This window comes from Rattus norvegicus, chromosome 11, assembly GCF_021556685.1.
Source record: "Rattus norvegicus strain SHRSP/BbbUtx chromosome 11, alternate assembly SHRSP_T2T, whole genome shotgun sequence".
In the NCBI taxonomy this organism is placed as follows: Eukaryota; Metazoa; Chordata; class Mammalia; order Rodentia; family Muridae; genus Rattus; species Rattus norvegicus.
The window spans coordinates 92,481,510-92,497,233 of NC_141544.1; the positions used below are offsets into that span (position 1 = coordinate 92,481,510).

At 42.3% G+C, this 15,724-nt stretch overlaps 1 pseudogene; it reads left to right on the forward strand.

Moving 5' to 3' along the window:
* Positions 1-7,584: 7,584 nt before the first annotated feature.
* Positions 7,585-8,183, forward strand: LOC148002686 (large ribosomal subunit protein eL21 pseudogene; annotated as a pseudogene).
* The last annotated feature ends 7,541 nt before the right edge of the window (positions 8,184-15,724 follow it).

Sequence of the window (15,724 nt, forward strand, 5' to 3'; positions counted from 1 at the left end):
CATCTGATTCTGACTCCAGAGTGCTGGAATTAAAGGCCTGTTCACCACCATCTAACATGAATTTATTTTAAATGTAAGTTCAGGGCCGTGACAGTAATATAGCTTAGTGGTAGACCACCTGCTTTGGATGTGCCAATCCCTGGCACAGTTCAGGAAGGATAAGGGAAACCTTAAGTATGTTAGATATGCTAATCAAAAGAAAAGTTTAGGGGTTGGGGATTTAGCTCACTGGTAGAGCACTTGCCTAGCAAGCACAAGGCCCTGGGTTCGGTCCCCAGCTCCAAAAAAAAGAAAAAAGAAGAAAAAAAAAGTTTATCAAATTTGATTTAAAAACAATTATATATTGTTTTAAGATACTTTTTTTTAAAAAGATTTATTCATCCATCATATATAAGTACACTGCAGCTGTCTTCAGACACACCAGAAGAGCACATCGGATCCCATTATAGACGGCTGTGAGCCACCATGTGGTTGCTGGGATTTGAACTCAGGACCTCTGGAAGAGCAGTCAGTGCTCCCAACCACTGAGCCATCTCTCCAGCCCTTAAGATACTTCTTAAATTACAATGATCTATGTGAATGAAAGTAGGACAATGGGGTTGGGGATTTAGCTCACTGGTAGAGCACTTGCCTAGCAAGTGCAAGGCCCTGGGTTCGGTCCTCAGCTCCAAAAAAAAAAAAAAGAAAGAAAGAAAGTAGGACAATAAAATATTAGTTTGTATGCTCGCTGAAAAATTCAAGATGTACTTATCAAATAAATGACAATTTGTAGCCATAGGGATGGAAAACTCTACCACAGAAACACTAATCTTACAAAAACTTCGGTAAGCAACAATTCTTTTCAAGGCTAGGATATTTCATTATCTAAACATCAAACCAAACGGTGTATTAAAAACCATTAATAAATCTGATATGAACAACAGACTTCAAGACAAAGAAATTATTGTAGGCAGACATTTTATTAGGGTAAGTGGTCGGTTTGTAACGAGAATGCAGTTACTGTGTGTGTGAATTAAAACGACAGATTTACGCACAAAAACCAAAACTGGCAAATGAAAGAAGAAACAAAACTTAACAATTATAGTTGAGATAACAAAACCAGGGGCTGTTGAGAGGGCTCCGTGGGTACAAGTGCTCGCCATGGAAACCCCGTGAGCTGGTTTGATCTCTGTCTGGCACCCGCATTGAAAGAAGAGAAGAGCAGGGGTATGACCGCATGCATCTGTAATCCCACCCTTCTTCCAGGGGGATGGGAGGCAGAAATGGAACTGCCGAGAAGCATGCAGGCCATAACTGTGGAATCCAGGGTACAGCATCCACAGTGGAACCCAAACAGTGAGACACTGCCTTACATTAGGTAGTGAGTGAGAACTGACTGCAGACATCGTCCTCTGCCCTCCACACACCCTGACATGTGCATGCCAGCTCCCACATATCATACACTCATGCAAGCAAATAATTTTTTTTTTTTTTTTGGAGCTGAGGACTGAACCCAGGGCCTTGCGCTTGCTAGGCAAGTACTCTACCACTAAGCTAAATCCCCAACCCCAAGCAAATAATTTTTAACAAATCAGTAATGCTACAAAAGGCTTGACTGAAACTTATAGCTAATTCAATCTTCTCACATATACATACTATCACATGGGGGAAATGAAGAATACACCTCCTTCTCATAGTTAGGTAGAATTTCAATCGTGGTCTTGAAGTAAATTTTAACTACAACTGAGTACGATAACTGAAAGACATTGAAGAAATCCCCAAATACTTGAAAATTAAACAACACGCTTAATCAGCCCATAGAGAAGGGAAACTGATTGCATGCTCCCTCTCTTTGGAGACTCCTAATCTCCAAATCTTCAGATGTGACTGCATTGCCTCGGAGTAACTGCAGGAAACAGGAAAGTAACAAGGGGCAATTGCCAAGGTTGAAAGGACGGAGAGCAACAGAGAGGAACGCAGCAGAGCACAGTGACTGGACAGGGGGATCGAGGAGCCTCTAATTAGGAGGGAAGAGGGGGGGTTGGGGATTTAGCTCAGCGGTAGAGCGCTTGCCTAGGAAGGGCAAGGCCCTGCGTTCGGTCCCCAGCTCTGAAAAAAAAGAAAAAGGAAAAAAAAAAAAAGGAGGGAAGAGGGACGTAAATACAGAACGAGGGTAAAATAAGAGTAAAGACATCTGAAAAGTCATAAGGCATCATAGTAATCACCTACTGAAACGACCTGTAATATACTTAAGTCGGTGTATAAATACACATGTTTAGTTTAAGTGAAAATGTCCCATCTGAGCAGAAGTGCTTCCCTCAAGAGCCAAAAACTAGCCGCCCCCAAACCAAAACAGGCTTGCTCAAGAGACTGCCAAAACGTTATGCCTATAGCCATTGTACTTGGCTGCCTCTGAGAGGCTCCTGTTGCTGAAGTCACCATGTATTTCAGAGACAGGGCTCAGAGCACGCTGAGCTGGAACTGACATCAACACTTCCTCTCTGAGTGTGGGAAAACCCTGCCAATTAATGTTGAAGTCTGCCATGATTGGATAGCCTTCTACGGCTCCGTGTGTAATGAGGGAGTTCCTTTACTAGCAGGCCTTCTCTTTCGTCTTGTCTGGGGGAATTCAAAACCTCCACATATATGTCTCTACCTGAGGAATGTCGTGTAGCCACAATTAGACTACAGGATCAATTTCCTTTCTCCTGTAGATAAAACCTGTTCAGCTAGCACCTGAGATTCCTGAAATGTTTCCCCATGCTAATGAGACATTTTGGTGCCCTAAGCCCCCAGCCAATGACATTTGCCCATCCTGGATGTTCTTACCCTAAAACTTTATAGACCTTGAATCACCCTAAATAAAATTGATCTGCCTCCTGGCAGCTGGTCCTCACAGGGCTTCCAAACACCCCATTCGCTGTCTCTGTTCCCTTTGCCCACATATTGAGTGACAATCTACGAGAGCAGGGAGACCCACATCTGAGGACCATCAACCATGGTACTAGAACTCACCATTCAAGCTCCTAATGGAGGGAAACAATTGGCAGTTCTACGGTGTGCGACCTGTGAACCACCACAACAGGTTACAATAGCTGAAAGGGTGCAGCAGTGGCACACACATCATGGCAGTAACCAACAGCTCTCTAATTGTACTTAAGACCTGGTCAACAAAAAGGGAATCTTGCCTATTACTGGAAACCTAGCCAAATACATGGGGCTAATGAAGTCATGGATCCTGGAGGAGATCTACATCCAACACTTGATTAAACCACCATAAGCCCTAAGTGCATTCTAAATAATTGTCCTTATGCCCACAGGTGAGTGTAGTCCTCATCCATTAATAAGAAAACGTCTCGGGGTTGGGGATTTAGCTCAGTGGTAGAGCGCTTGCCTAGGAAGCGCAAGGCCCTGGGTTCGGTCCCCAGCTCCGAAAAAAAGAAAAAAAAAAAAAAAAAGAAAAAGAAAAAGGAAACTTCTCTTTTCAATGGATGGAGACCATTACAGAAAACTACAACCAATCAAAATGCACAGTTGTGGAGCCAACTCTAGTGGGACATCTAGAACACAAGACGTGCAGCACCCAGGGCTCAGGAATCACTGTGAAAGTGGGCGGGAAAGATTCTAAGAGCCGGAGCAACACAGAATTCGTCCTGAGTCTGTGTCTTCTAGGAATGTGAAAGGTCGTACCCATAAAGTCTTACTAACATGAGTTCCTAAACAAGAGCTGAACAAGAACAGCAACAGACTCTCTGAAGGGGAGGAGGGAAAGGCCACAAGCCTTCGACTCCACACAACTACAGGGGACTAAGGGATGCTGGGTGGGAAGACGAATCTTCCCGAAGGAAGGGCAAACCAATTGGTTGTCCCATACCAAATGGTCATCCCTGAAACCATACAAGTTTATACACACACACACACACACACACACACACACACACACACACACACAAAACATATGATATATATATATATATACATATATATATATATATCCACACATTTATACATGTAGCAACAATTAATGTTACAAAGGTCATAAATTTGAAAGAAAGCAAAGAGGGGTGGTGATTTGAAAAAGTACGGTTCCCATAGGCTCATATGTTTGAGTACACTTGACTCCCAGTTGGTGAATCATATGGGAAGCATTAAGAGATATGGCCTCAAAAAAAAAAAAAAAAAAAAAAGAGATATGGCCTCCTCAGAGGATTAAGATCTGAGCTTTCAGCTGTTGCTGCTGCCAGAGTTAGAGTCCATGATGCTCTAAATTCCGATGCCTCTCTACAGCTTTAGAAAAGTAACTAAGGACTCTTTTTCCTCACTCTCACTCTTCCTTCCGCTCTTCCACTCTCTCTCTCTCTCTCTCTCTCTCTCTCTCTCTCTCTCTCTCTCTCTTCCTCTCTTCCTGTCCTGGCTTGACACGAAAAAAAAAAAAAAAAAAAAAAAAGAAAAGTAACTAAGACAAGAGGCATATGGGAGACTTGGCATGAGGAAAGGGAAGATGGAAATGATGCAATTACATTATAACCTCAAAAAAATCATTAAGTAACTTAAAAACATCTATGTATACGGGTGTTTAGCCCGCAGAGGTGTCTGTACCGCCAGCTTACCTGGGTTGTCTGGAAGAGCAGCAAATACTCTTAACTGCTGGGCCGTCTCACCACAATAAAGATAAATCGTAAATAAACAGAGAAGGTCTGGAGGAGTGACTCCGCAGTTCGTTCACAGCGCGTGCTGATCTTGCAGAGGACCCAAGTTGGGTTCTCAGCACACAACTGTCTGTAACTCTAACTCCAAGGGGATCTGGCACCTTTGTCCTCTCAGGGCACCTGCATGCATGGGCATATAACCACACACAGGTACCATGCATGTCTATGACTAAAATAAATCTTTAAATAAAAGAAAATTGAAAGTGAATACTTTGGTTCTCATATTTGTATGGAAATGTAAATGATGTAGAACAGAAAATATCCAAGATAATTTTCATAGAGAACAAAGAGAATTAGTATTTCTTTGCATGAGAGAGAGAGAGAGAGAGAGAGAAAGAGAGAGAGAGAGAGAGAGAAGAGAGAGAGAAAGAGAATATGAATGAACACAAGATGCACATACATGAGGAAGTCAGGGGACAATCAGGGTGTGTGGGATGATGTCACAGGTGAGGCAGGCACAAGATAGAAGGAGGCCTGTCATTGGACGAGAAGGAAGGATGGGCGGGAGAAAAGTTTGAAGGAGGAGGAGGAGACTGGGAGAAGGTACTGAGAGAGAACATGGAGGCTGATGTTAAGATTCCACTCTACACCTTTACAGGTTGTTATGAATGCTCTTAAGGGATGGATGTGTATAGGACTTTGTATGTCTAGGTGGGCAATTATATCTTATCAATTGGATCAGAGTTATTGTGTTGTGTGTTCTTTCTTGTGGAGAATTGAGTTTGGGAGAGTGTGTGGGTTGCCACAGAGTTGGGATGTGTATTTCTGGCATGGAAACCTGCCTTGGGAACTAGATAGGTAGAGAGATTGCCGCCAGGCTCAGAGAGAGGCCTTCAGCAATGTGATATGGGATGGAGCAAAGCGGGTGAGAGGCTTTGCTGACTGAGAATTAAGATATCCAGCAGATATCTTTGGGCATTACAGTTCCAGACCTAGAGCGGAATAAAAGACAGCTTTTATTTTTTATAATTTTACAACAACAAGGGTGTCTCTCATTCTACCTTATATAGGGCAGTCTCTGGTTCACCTCTGTGTGTACCCAGCTAGTTGGCCCTTGAGGAGCAGAGGACTGTCTTGTCCTATCTGTCCCATCTATTTGTCTGTTCTGGGATTGCCTGTTCCTGGCACCACATTTCGTGTCCTTTTTTTTTTTTTTTTTTTTTTTTTTTAACTAGGGCTCTGAGTATCTGAACTCCAGTTTTCATACTTGCACAGCAAGCAGAGCCATGCACTGAAGGAGACTTAGAGGGGCATAGGTAGACAAGGAAAGTGAAAGCAGGTTTCCTGAAATGGTGGCTTCTTGTTGCCAGAAATCACTGTGGGGAGAAATAGGGGAAGGCATAGGGTGGACATCTATACAGGTACCAAGAGAGGAAAGGAGAGGATCTATGGATCTATAAATGCAAGACCTAAGCCAGAGTCCACTTAGAGTCTGCAGTTTTTTTCTGTAAATAACACAATCTCAGTGTTCACAGTGTGATCAAATATCCTGCAATAACTGCTGTTTGATTATTTTCTTTTCTTTTTTTTTTCTTTTTTTTCTTTTTTCTTTTTTCGGAGCTGGGGACCGAACCCAGGCCCTTGCACTTGCCTAGCTACCACTGAGCTAAATCCCCAACCCCTAGATTATTTTATTTTAAACTCTAAAAAAAACTTTTTGCTGGGCATCGTGGTACATGCCTTTAATCCCAGCACCTGGGAAGCAGAGGTACACGGATCTCTATGAAGTTTGAGGCCAGCCTGGTCTACAGAGTGAGTCCAGGATAGCCAGGGCTCTTTTACATAGAGAAACCCTGTTTCAAGAAAAAAACACAACCAGAAAGAATTAATTAAAATTTGAGACAAGGGCTGGAGAGATGGCTCAGTGGTTAAGAGCACTGGCTGCCCTTCCAGAGGTCCTGAGTTCAAATCCCAGCAACCACATGGTGGCTCACAACCATCTGTAATGGGATCTGATGCCCTCTTCTGGTGTGTCTGAAGACAGCAACAGTGTACTCATATACATAATAAATAAACAAATAAATCTTTAAAAAAATTTAAGACAAGATCTCACTATGTATCCCAGGCTGGCCTGGGACTAGCTATGTAGACCAGGCTGGGCTTTAAGTCAGAGAGATCTACCTGCCTCTCCCAAATGCTTAGACTAAATATGTGCACCATTATGTCTGGCTGTATTTATTTTTTAAAAAGATTTATTTATTTATTATATATAAGTACACCGTAACTGTCTTTAGACACACCAGAAGAGGGCATCATCAGATCTCAAACACCGTGTGGTTGCTGGGATTTAAACTCAGGACCTCTGAAAGAGCAGTCAGTGCTCTCAACCACTGAGCCATCTCTCCAGCCCCACTATATTTATTATTTTTAATCATGTGTGGGTGGATATGTCTGCATGTGGATAGGTTCGAATGAACTCAGAACCCACAGAGGCCAAAGACACTGGATCCCCGGGAGCCTGAGTTACAAGCAACTGTGAGTCATCAGATATGGGGGCTGGGAACAGAACTCAGGTTCCTTCAAGCGCTCTTTTTTTTTTTTTTTTTTAAATTTATTCATTTATTATATATAAGTACACTGTAGCTGTCTTCAGATACACCAGAAGAGGGCATCGGATCTCTTTACAGATGGTTGTGAGCCACCATGTGGTTGCTGGGAATTGAACTCATGACCTCTGGAAGAGCAGTCGGGTGCTCTTAACCGCTGAGCCATCTCTCCAGCCCCCCTTCAAGCGCTCTTAACTGATGAGTCATCTTTCCAGCCCTATATAACTTGTTTTTACAATAGGATTCTTGAGGCCATTTTAGTTCTTTGTAGTCTGTTCCTTCAGTAAGACGGATGAAGGAGCAGACTGCACAGAGCTATTTCACAGTGATGGCCGCTCCTCACCTGGTTGTATGCCTTTTGATGACGACCAACCATAAGAAATGCATTTCAGCTTCCTTTCCGCCGGGACAGCCATCTTCCAGGAACTCGCCAAAATGACAAACACAAAAGGAAAGAGGAGGGGTACTCGGTATATGTTCTCTAGACCTTTTAGGAAACATGGAGTCGTTCCTTTGGCCACATACATGCGAATCTACAAGAAGGATGATATTGTAGACATCAAGGGAATGGGCACTGTTCAAAAAGGAATGCCCCATAAGTGTTACCACGGCAAAACCAGAAGAGTATACAATGTCACCCAGCATGCCGTGGGCATCATTGTAAACAAGCAAGTTAAAGGCAAGATTCTGGCCAAGAGGATCAATGTGCGGATTGAGTACATCAAGCACTCGAAGAGCAGAGACAGCTTCCTGAATCGGGTGAAGGAGAACGATCAAAAGAAAAAGGAAGCCAAAGAGAAGGGCACCTGGGTTCAGCTGAAGCGCCAGCCTGCGCCACCCAGAGAAGCCCACTTTGTGAGGACTAATGGGAAGGAGCCTGAGCTGCTGGAGCCCATGCCATACGAATTCATGGCCTAATGTATACAAAGGAAATAAATAACCTGGACTGGACTGCAAAGTCTTCTCCTTAAAAAAAAAAGGGGGGGGGCCTGGGGATTTAGCTCAGTGGTAGAGCGCTTACTTAGGAAGCGCAAGGCCCTGGGTTCGGTCCCCAGCTCCGAAAAAAAAGAACCAAAGAAATGCATTTCAGATCCAGGAGTGGTGGATGGCTCGTGCCTGTAATCCCAAAGCTTATGACGCTGAGGCAGGAGGATCGGTGTGATTTGAGGCTACACAGTGAGTTTGAGGTCAGTCTGGGTACAGGAGTTTTAGTTAGGGTTTCATTGCTGTGAAGAGACACCATGACCAAGGCAACTCTAATAAAGGACATTTAATTGGGGCTGCTTACCGTTTCAGAGGTTTAATCTCTTATTGTCATGGCAGGAAGCATGGCAGCATCCAGACACACACAGTGCTGGAGAGGGAGCTGAGACATGATCCAAAGGCAGCGGGAGACCACTGGCAAGCAGAAGGAGTCTCTGATTCCACACTGGGCAGAGTTTAGGCAAAGGAGACCTCAAAGACCAACCCCACAGTGACACACTTCCTCCAGCAAGGCCACACCCACTATAACACGGCCACACCCACTCCAACAAGGCCACACCTACTAACAGTGACATTCTCTGTGGTCCAAGCATTCAAACAGGAGTCTATGAGGGCCATTCCCATTCAAACCACCAGACGCAGCTACTTTATTTTTGCCAAACAGAAAGAAAAGAAAAAAGTTTTCACATTGTCGCCTAGTAGACACATAATTTTTTTTTAAAAAGAAAGCATGCTCTTTATAAATATGGCAAACAAAAGGCATAACAAGGTTTGAATAAAATATTAATATTTAAATAGAATAAAGGGAAATTTCAAAGGAGTTAATCTAAACAAAAGTAAGGAACAAATTTGGGCCCAGAAGAATGTGGATCATGCTTCCAGGTTCACGTGGATTGATAGCCTTTCCTAGAAGGCATCTTGAGGCATCTAGATTTTTGGCATCTAAACAAAATTTATTTTCTTTTTGAAACAGGATCCTGTATAGCCAAAGCTGACCTCTAATTCACCATGTACCCTGAAATGATCTTAACCTTCTGATACCCCTGCTATAGTCTTCTGCCAGATTGTGTATGTTTGTCACCGTGACCACTTTATATGGTGTTGGGGATTGAGCCGAGAGACTTTGAGCATGCTAGGCAAGCAACAGAACTTCATCCACAGTACCTCGATGAAGTATCTTGCTTTGTTTTAGTTTTTAAATATTTATTTTTCTTTCTTTTACTTATTTATTCTTAAGAATGTATTACAACTCAACTCCAGTTTCCCTTCCCTCCTCTCTTCCCAGTTCCTTCTCCTTCTTCCCACTTCTGGGATCCACTACTCCTCTGTTTCCGGTCAGAAAAGGGTAGGCCTCCCAGGGGGCCTATCAAGTTGCAATAAGACTAGACATATTCGGGGCTGGAGAGATGGCTCAGTGGTTAAGAGCACTGCCTGCTCTTCCAGAGGTTCTGAGTTCAATTCTCAGCAACCACACGGTGGCTCAGAACCATCTGTAATGAGATCGGATGCCCTCTTCTGGCCTGCAGGTGTCCATGCAGGTAGAGCACTCATACAAAAAATAAATAATTGGGGTTGGGGATTTAGCTCAGTGGTAGAGCGCTTGCCTAGCAAGCGCAAGGTCCTGGGTTCGGTCCCCAGCTCCGATAAAAAAGAAAAAAAAATTAAAAAAAAAAGAAAAGACTAGACACATTCCATTATACGAAGGCTGGACAGTTCAACCCAGTAGGACAGAAAAGGTCCCAAAAGCAGGGAAGAGAGTCAGACCCCATTCCCGCCATTAGGGGTCCCACAAGAACACCAAGTGGCACAACCATAACATATGCAGAGGACTTAGGTCAGACCCATGCAGGCTTCATGTGAATTTTTTCACAATCTGTAGGATGCCAATTTGTCCTATTGACAGTTTCCTTTGTCTTACAGAGCTGGGGACCGAACCCAGAGCTTTTCAATTTTTTGAGGTCCCATTTATCTTTTTTTTAAAAGACTTTATTTATTTATTATATATGAGGACACTGTAGCTGTCTTCAGACACACCAGAAGACAGCATCAGATCCCATTACAGATGGTTGTGAGCCACCATGTGGTTGCTGGGATTTGAACTCAGGACTCTCTTAACCGCTGTTAACCGCTGAGCCAACTCTCCAGCCCCGAGGTCCCATTTATTAATCGTTGATCTTAGAGCCTGAGCCATTGGTGTTCTGTTCAGAAAAATTCCTGCTGCGCCAATGAGTTTCAGGATCTATCCCACTTCCTCTTCTATTTGATCCAGTGTATCTGCTTTTATGTTGAGGTCCTGATCCACTTGGACTTGAGCTTTATACAAGGTGAAAAGAATTGGTCAATTTGTGTTCTACAGGGTGACCTCCAGTTAGACCAGCACCACTGCAAGTGCAAGGCCCTGTGTTCGGTCCTCAGCTCCGGAAAAAAAAAAAAAAAAAGAAAAGAAAAAGAAAAAGAAAAAGACCAGCACCACTAACTGAAGAAGCTTACTTTTTTCCACTGTGTGTTTTTTGCTTCTTTATCAAAATCAAGTGTCCATAGGTGTGTGGGTTCATTTCTGGTTCTTCAATTCTATTCCATTAATTGACCTGTTTGTCTCTGTACCAATACCGTGTGTGTGTGTGTGTGTGTGTGTGTGTGTGTGTGTGTGTATCATTGTTACTTTGTAGCACAGCTTGAGGTCAGGGATAGTGATTCCCTCAGAAGTTCTTCATTGCTTTAGCTATCCTTGGTTTTTTGCTTTTCCATATGAAGTTGAGAATTGCCCTTTCCTAGTCTGTGAAGAATTGAGTTGGAATTTTGATGGGGATTGCATTGAATCTGTAGATTGCTTTTGGAAAGATGGCCATTTTTACACGTTAATCCCGCCAATCCATTGAACATGGGAGATCTTTCCATCTTCCTTGATTTCTTTCTTCAGGGATTTGAAGTTCTTGTCACACAGATCTTTTGCTTGGTAAGTCACACCAAAATTTTTATGTTATTTGTGGCTATTTCGAAGGGTCTTGTTCCCCTAATTTCTTTTTCATCCTGTTGATCATTTGTATAAGGAGGGCTACTGATTTGTTTGAATTGATTTTGTATCCCGCCACTTCGCTGAGGTTGTGTATCAGGTTTAGGAGTTTTCTGGTGGAATTTTAGGGGTTGCTTATGTATACTATTATGTCATCTACAAATGGTGATACTTTGACTTCTTCCTTCCCAATTTGTATACCATTGGTTTCCTTTCGTTGTCTGATTGCTCTGGCTAGAACTTCCAAGTACTATATTGAATATATAGGGTGAGAGTGCACAGCCTTGTCTTGTTTCTGGTTTTAGTGGTACTGCTTCTGGTTTCTCTCCATTGAATTTCATGTTGGCAGTTGGTTTGCTATATATTGCTTTTATTATGCTTAGGTATATGCCATGAATTCTGATTGATCTCTCTAAAACTTTTTTTTTTTTTTGGTTCTTTTTTTTGGAGCTGGGGACCGAATCCAGGGCCTTGCGCTTCCTGGGCAAGCGCTGTACCACTGAGCTAAATCCCCAACCCTCTAAAACTTTTAACATGGAGGAGTGTTGTATTTTGTCAAAGCTTTCTCAGCATCCAATGAGATGATCACATGACTTTTTTCTTGAGTTTGTGCATTATGTCAATGAACTGTCATATACTGAACCATCCTTGCATCCCTGGGATGAAGCCTACTTGATCATGGTGAATGTTTTGATGTGTTTTTGGATTCAGTTTGTGGAAATTTTATTGGGTATTTTTGCATCAATATTTATAACTGAAATTGGCCTGAAATTCTCTTTCTTTGTTGAGTCTTTGTGTGGTTTAGGTATCAGAATGACTGAGGCTTCATAGCATGAATTAGATAGTGTTCCTTCTGCTTCTACTTTATGGAATAGTTTGAGGAGTATTGGTATTAGCTCTTCTCTGAAGGTCTGGTAGAATTCTGATCCCCACCCCCTTTAAGATTTATTTATTATGTATACAGTATTTTGCCTGCATGTATGCCTGCAGGCCAGAAGAGGGCATCAGATCTCACTGTAGATGGTTGTGAGCCACCATGTGGTTGCTGGGAATTGAACTCAGAACCTCTGGAAGAGCAGTCAGTGTTCTTAACCTCTGGGCCATCTCTCCAGTGCCTCCCACCATGCCCTGCCCCTCACCTGGGTTTTTTGGTTGGGAGGTTTTTAATGACTATTTCTATTTCCTTAGCAGTTACAGGACTGTTTAAATAATTTACCTGATCTTGACTTAACTTTGGTACCTGGTGTCTGTCTAGAAAATCATCCATTTCAGCTAGATTTTCCAGTTTTGTTGAGTATAGGCTTTTGTAGAAAGATCTGATGGTTTTTTAAAATTTCCTCCATTTCTGTTATCTCTTCCCTTTCGTTTCTGATTTTGTTCATTTGGATACTGTCTCTGTGCCCTTTAGTTAGTTTGCCTAAGGGTTTATCTATCTTGTTAATTTTCTCAAAGAACTAGCTTTTGGCTTTGTTGATTCTTTGTGATGTTTTCTTTGTTTCTAAGTGGCTGCTTTCAGCCTGTATTTGACTATTTTCTCCTCTTGGGTGTGTTTGCTTCTTTCTGTTCAGTTGTGTTGTTAAGTTGCTAGTAGGGTATCTCTCCAATTTCTTTATGAAGGCACTCAGTCCTATGAATTATCCTCTTAACACTGCTTTCATTGTGTTCCATAAGTTTGGGTATTTTGTGTCTTCATTTTCATTGAATTCTATAGTCTTTAATTTCTTCCCTGACTAAGTTATCATTGAGTAGAGAGTTGCTCAGTTTCCATGAATATGTGGGCTTTCTGTAGTTTTTGTTGTTATTGAGGACCAGCCTTAGTCCATAGTGATCTGATAGAATGCATGGGATTATTTCAATATTCTTGATCTGTTGGGTCTTGTTTTCTGTCCAATTATATGGTCAGTTTTGAAGAAGGTACCATGAGGTGCTGAAAAGAAGGCATATTATTTTGTTTTGGGGTGAAATGTTCTGTAGCTAAATGTTAAATCCATTTGGTTTGTAACTTCTGTTAGTTTCACTGTGTCTCTATTTAGTTTCTGTTTCAATGACCTGTCCATTGGTGAGAGTGGGGAGTTGAAGACTCCCCCTATTAATGTGTGAGGTTTGATGTGTGTTTTGAGCTTTAGTAAAGTTTCTTTTATGAATGTGGTGTCATTGTATTTGGTGCATAAATGTTCAGAATTGAGACTAATTCTCGGTGGATTTTTTCTTTGATAAATATGAAGGGTTCTTTCCCATCTCTTTGATAACTTTTTGGTTAAAAGTCTTCCTCATTAAATATTAGAATGGCTACTCCAGCTTGTTCTTGGGATCATTTGCTTGGAAAACCTTTTTTCCAGCCCTTTACTCTGAGGTTGTGTCTGTCTTTGTCAGTGAGGTGTGTTTCTTATATGCAGCAAAATGCTGGATACTGTTTAGGTATCCAGTCTGTTAGTCTGTACCTTTTTATTGGGGAGTTGAATATATTGATGATGTAAGATATTAAAGACCGATGATTGTTAGTTGATGTTATTTTTGTTGTTAGAGGTGGTGCTGTGTGTGTGTGTGTGTGTGTGTGTGTGTGTGTGTGTGTGTGTGTTTCTCTTCTTTTGGGTTTTCTGTGAGATGTTTAATTTCTTGTGTTTTCTGGGGTGTATTTATCCTCCTTGTGCTGGAGTTTCCCTTCCAGTATCCTCTATAGGTCTGGATTAGTAGAAAGATATTGTTTAAATTTGGTTTGTCATGGAATATCTTGGTTTATCCATGTATGATGATTAAGAGTTTTGCTGTGTATAGTAGCCTGGGCTGGCATTTAGGGTCTGGATGAATTCTTTCCAGAATCTTCTGGTTTTTAGAGTCTCTGATGAGAAGTCAGGAGTAATTCTGTTAAGTCTGCCTTTACATATTACCTAGCCCTTTTCCCTTACAGCTTTTAATATTCTTTCTTGTTCTGTGCACTTGGTGTTTTGATTATTATGTGACAGGAAATTTTTCTTTTCTGGTCCCATCTGTTTGGAGTTATGTAGGCTTCTTGTACATTTATGGTCAACTCTTTCTTTAGAGTAAGGAAGTTTTCTTTTATGATTTTTTTTTATTTTGGTTCTTTTTTTTTCGGAGCTGGGGACCAAACCCAGGGCCTTGCGCTTCCTAGGTAAGCACTCTAACCACTGAGCTAAATCCCCAGCCCCTCTTTTATGATTTTTGTTGAAGATGTTTTCTGGTCCTTTGAGGTGGGAATCTTATCACTCTTCTCTTTCTGTTATTCTTAGATTTGGTCTTTTCATTGTGTCCTGAATTTCCTGGATGATTTAGGTTAGGAGCTTTTTTTTTTTTTTTTTTTTTTTTTTTTCGGAGCTGGGGACCGAACCCAGGGCCTTGCGCTTGCTAGGCAAGCGCTCTACCGCTGAGCTAAATCCCCAACCCCAGGTTAGGAGCTTTTATCCTTTGTATTTTCTTTGACTGATGTGTCAGTATTGCCTATAGTATCTTCTATGCCTGAGATTCTCTCTTCTATCTCTTGTATGATGTTGGCGATGCTTGTCTCTGTAGCTCCTGATCTCTTTCCTCAGTTGTCTATCTCCAGGATTGCCTCCATTTGTGATTTCTTTATTGTTTCTATTTCTATTTTTAGGTCTTGGACCATTTTGTTTAATTCCTTCACCTGCTTGATTGTGTTTTCGTGTATTTCTTTTTTTTTTAATTTTATTTATTTATTATATATTATGATTACGCTGTCGCTATCTTCAGACACACCAGAAGAGGGCATCAGATCTCATTTCAGATGGTTGTGAGCCACCATGTGGTTGCTGGGATTTGAACTCAGGACCTCGGGAAGAGCAGTTGATGCTCTTAACCACTGAGCCATCTCTCCAGCCCTCGTGTATTTCTTTAAGGGTTTTATTTGTTGCCTCTTTAAGGACTTCTACTGTGTTTGCCTGTATTCCTTTAAGGGAGTTATTTACACTCTCCTTAAAGGCCTCTATTGTCTTCATAAAATGGGATTTTAGGTCTGAATCTTGCTTTTCAGGTGTGTTAGGGTATCCAGGGCATGCTATGGTGGGAGAACTGGGTTCTGATGATGCCAAGTGGCATTGGTTTCTGTTGCTTATGTTCTTGTACTTGCCTCTCACCGGCTGGTTATCTCTGGTGTTAACTGGCATGGGTGTCTCAGACTGGAGGCAGGTGGAGCTTTGTGACCTGGGTTAGAGCTGGTCTCCTGGGAGGCAGATAGTGCTGTCTCTGGTTGGGGGGGGGGGTGGTCCTGTGTTCCTGGTTAGAGTAGGCCTTCTGTGTCCCTGTTTACAGCAATGTTCCTGTGTCCCTGCTTAGGGCAGACCTCCTGGGAGAAAGGCAGGCTTTGGGTTCCAGGGGCAGGATCTGCCCCAGCTGCAGATGAAGGTGCAGACCAGAAGGTCACAGCAGACCTCTGTGTCCTTGGTTACCGTAGACCTCCTGGGAAACAAGCAGGCTGTGGGATGAGGGAGGGGAGCAGGCCCGCAGATCCTGCCCTGGTG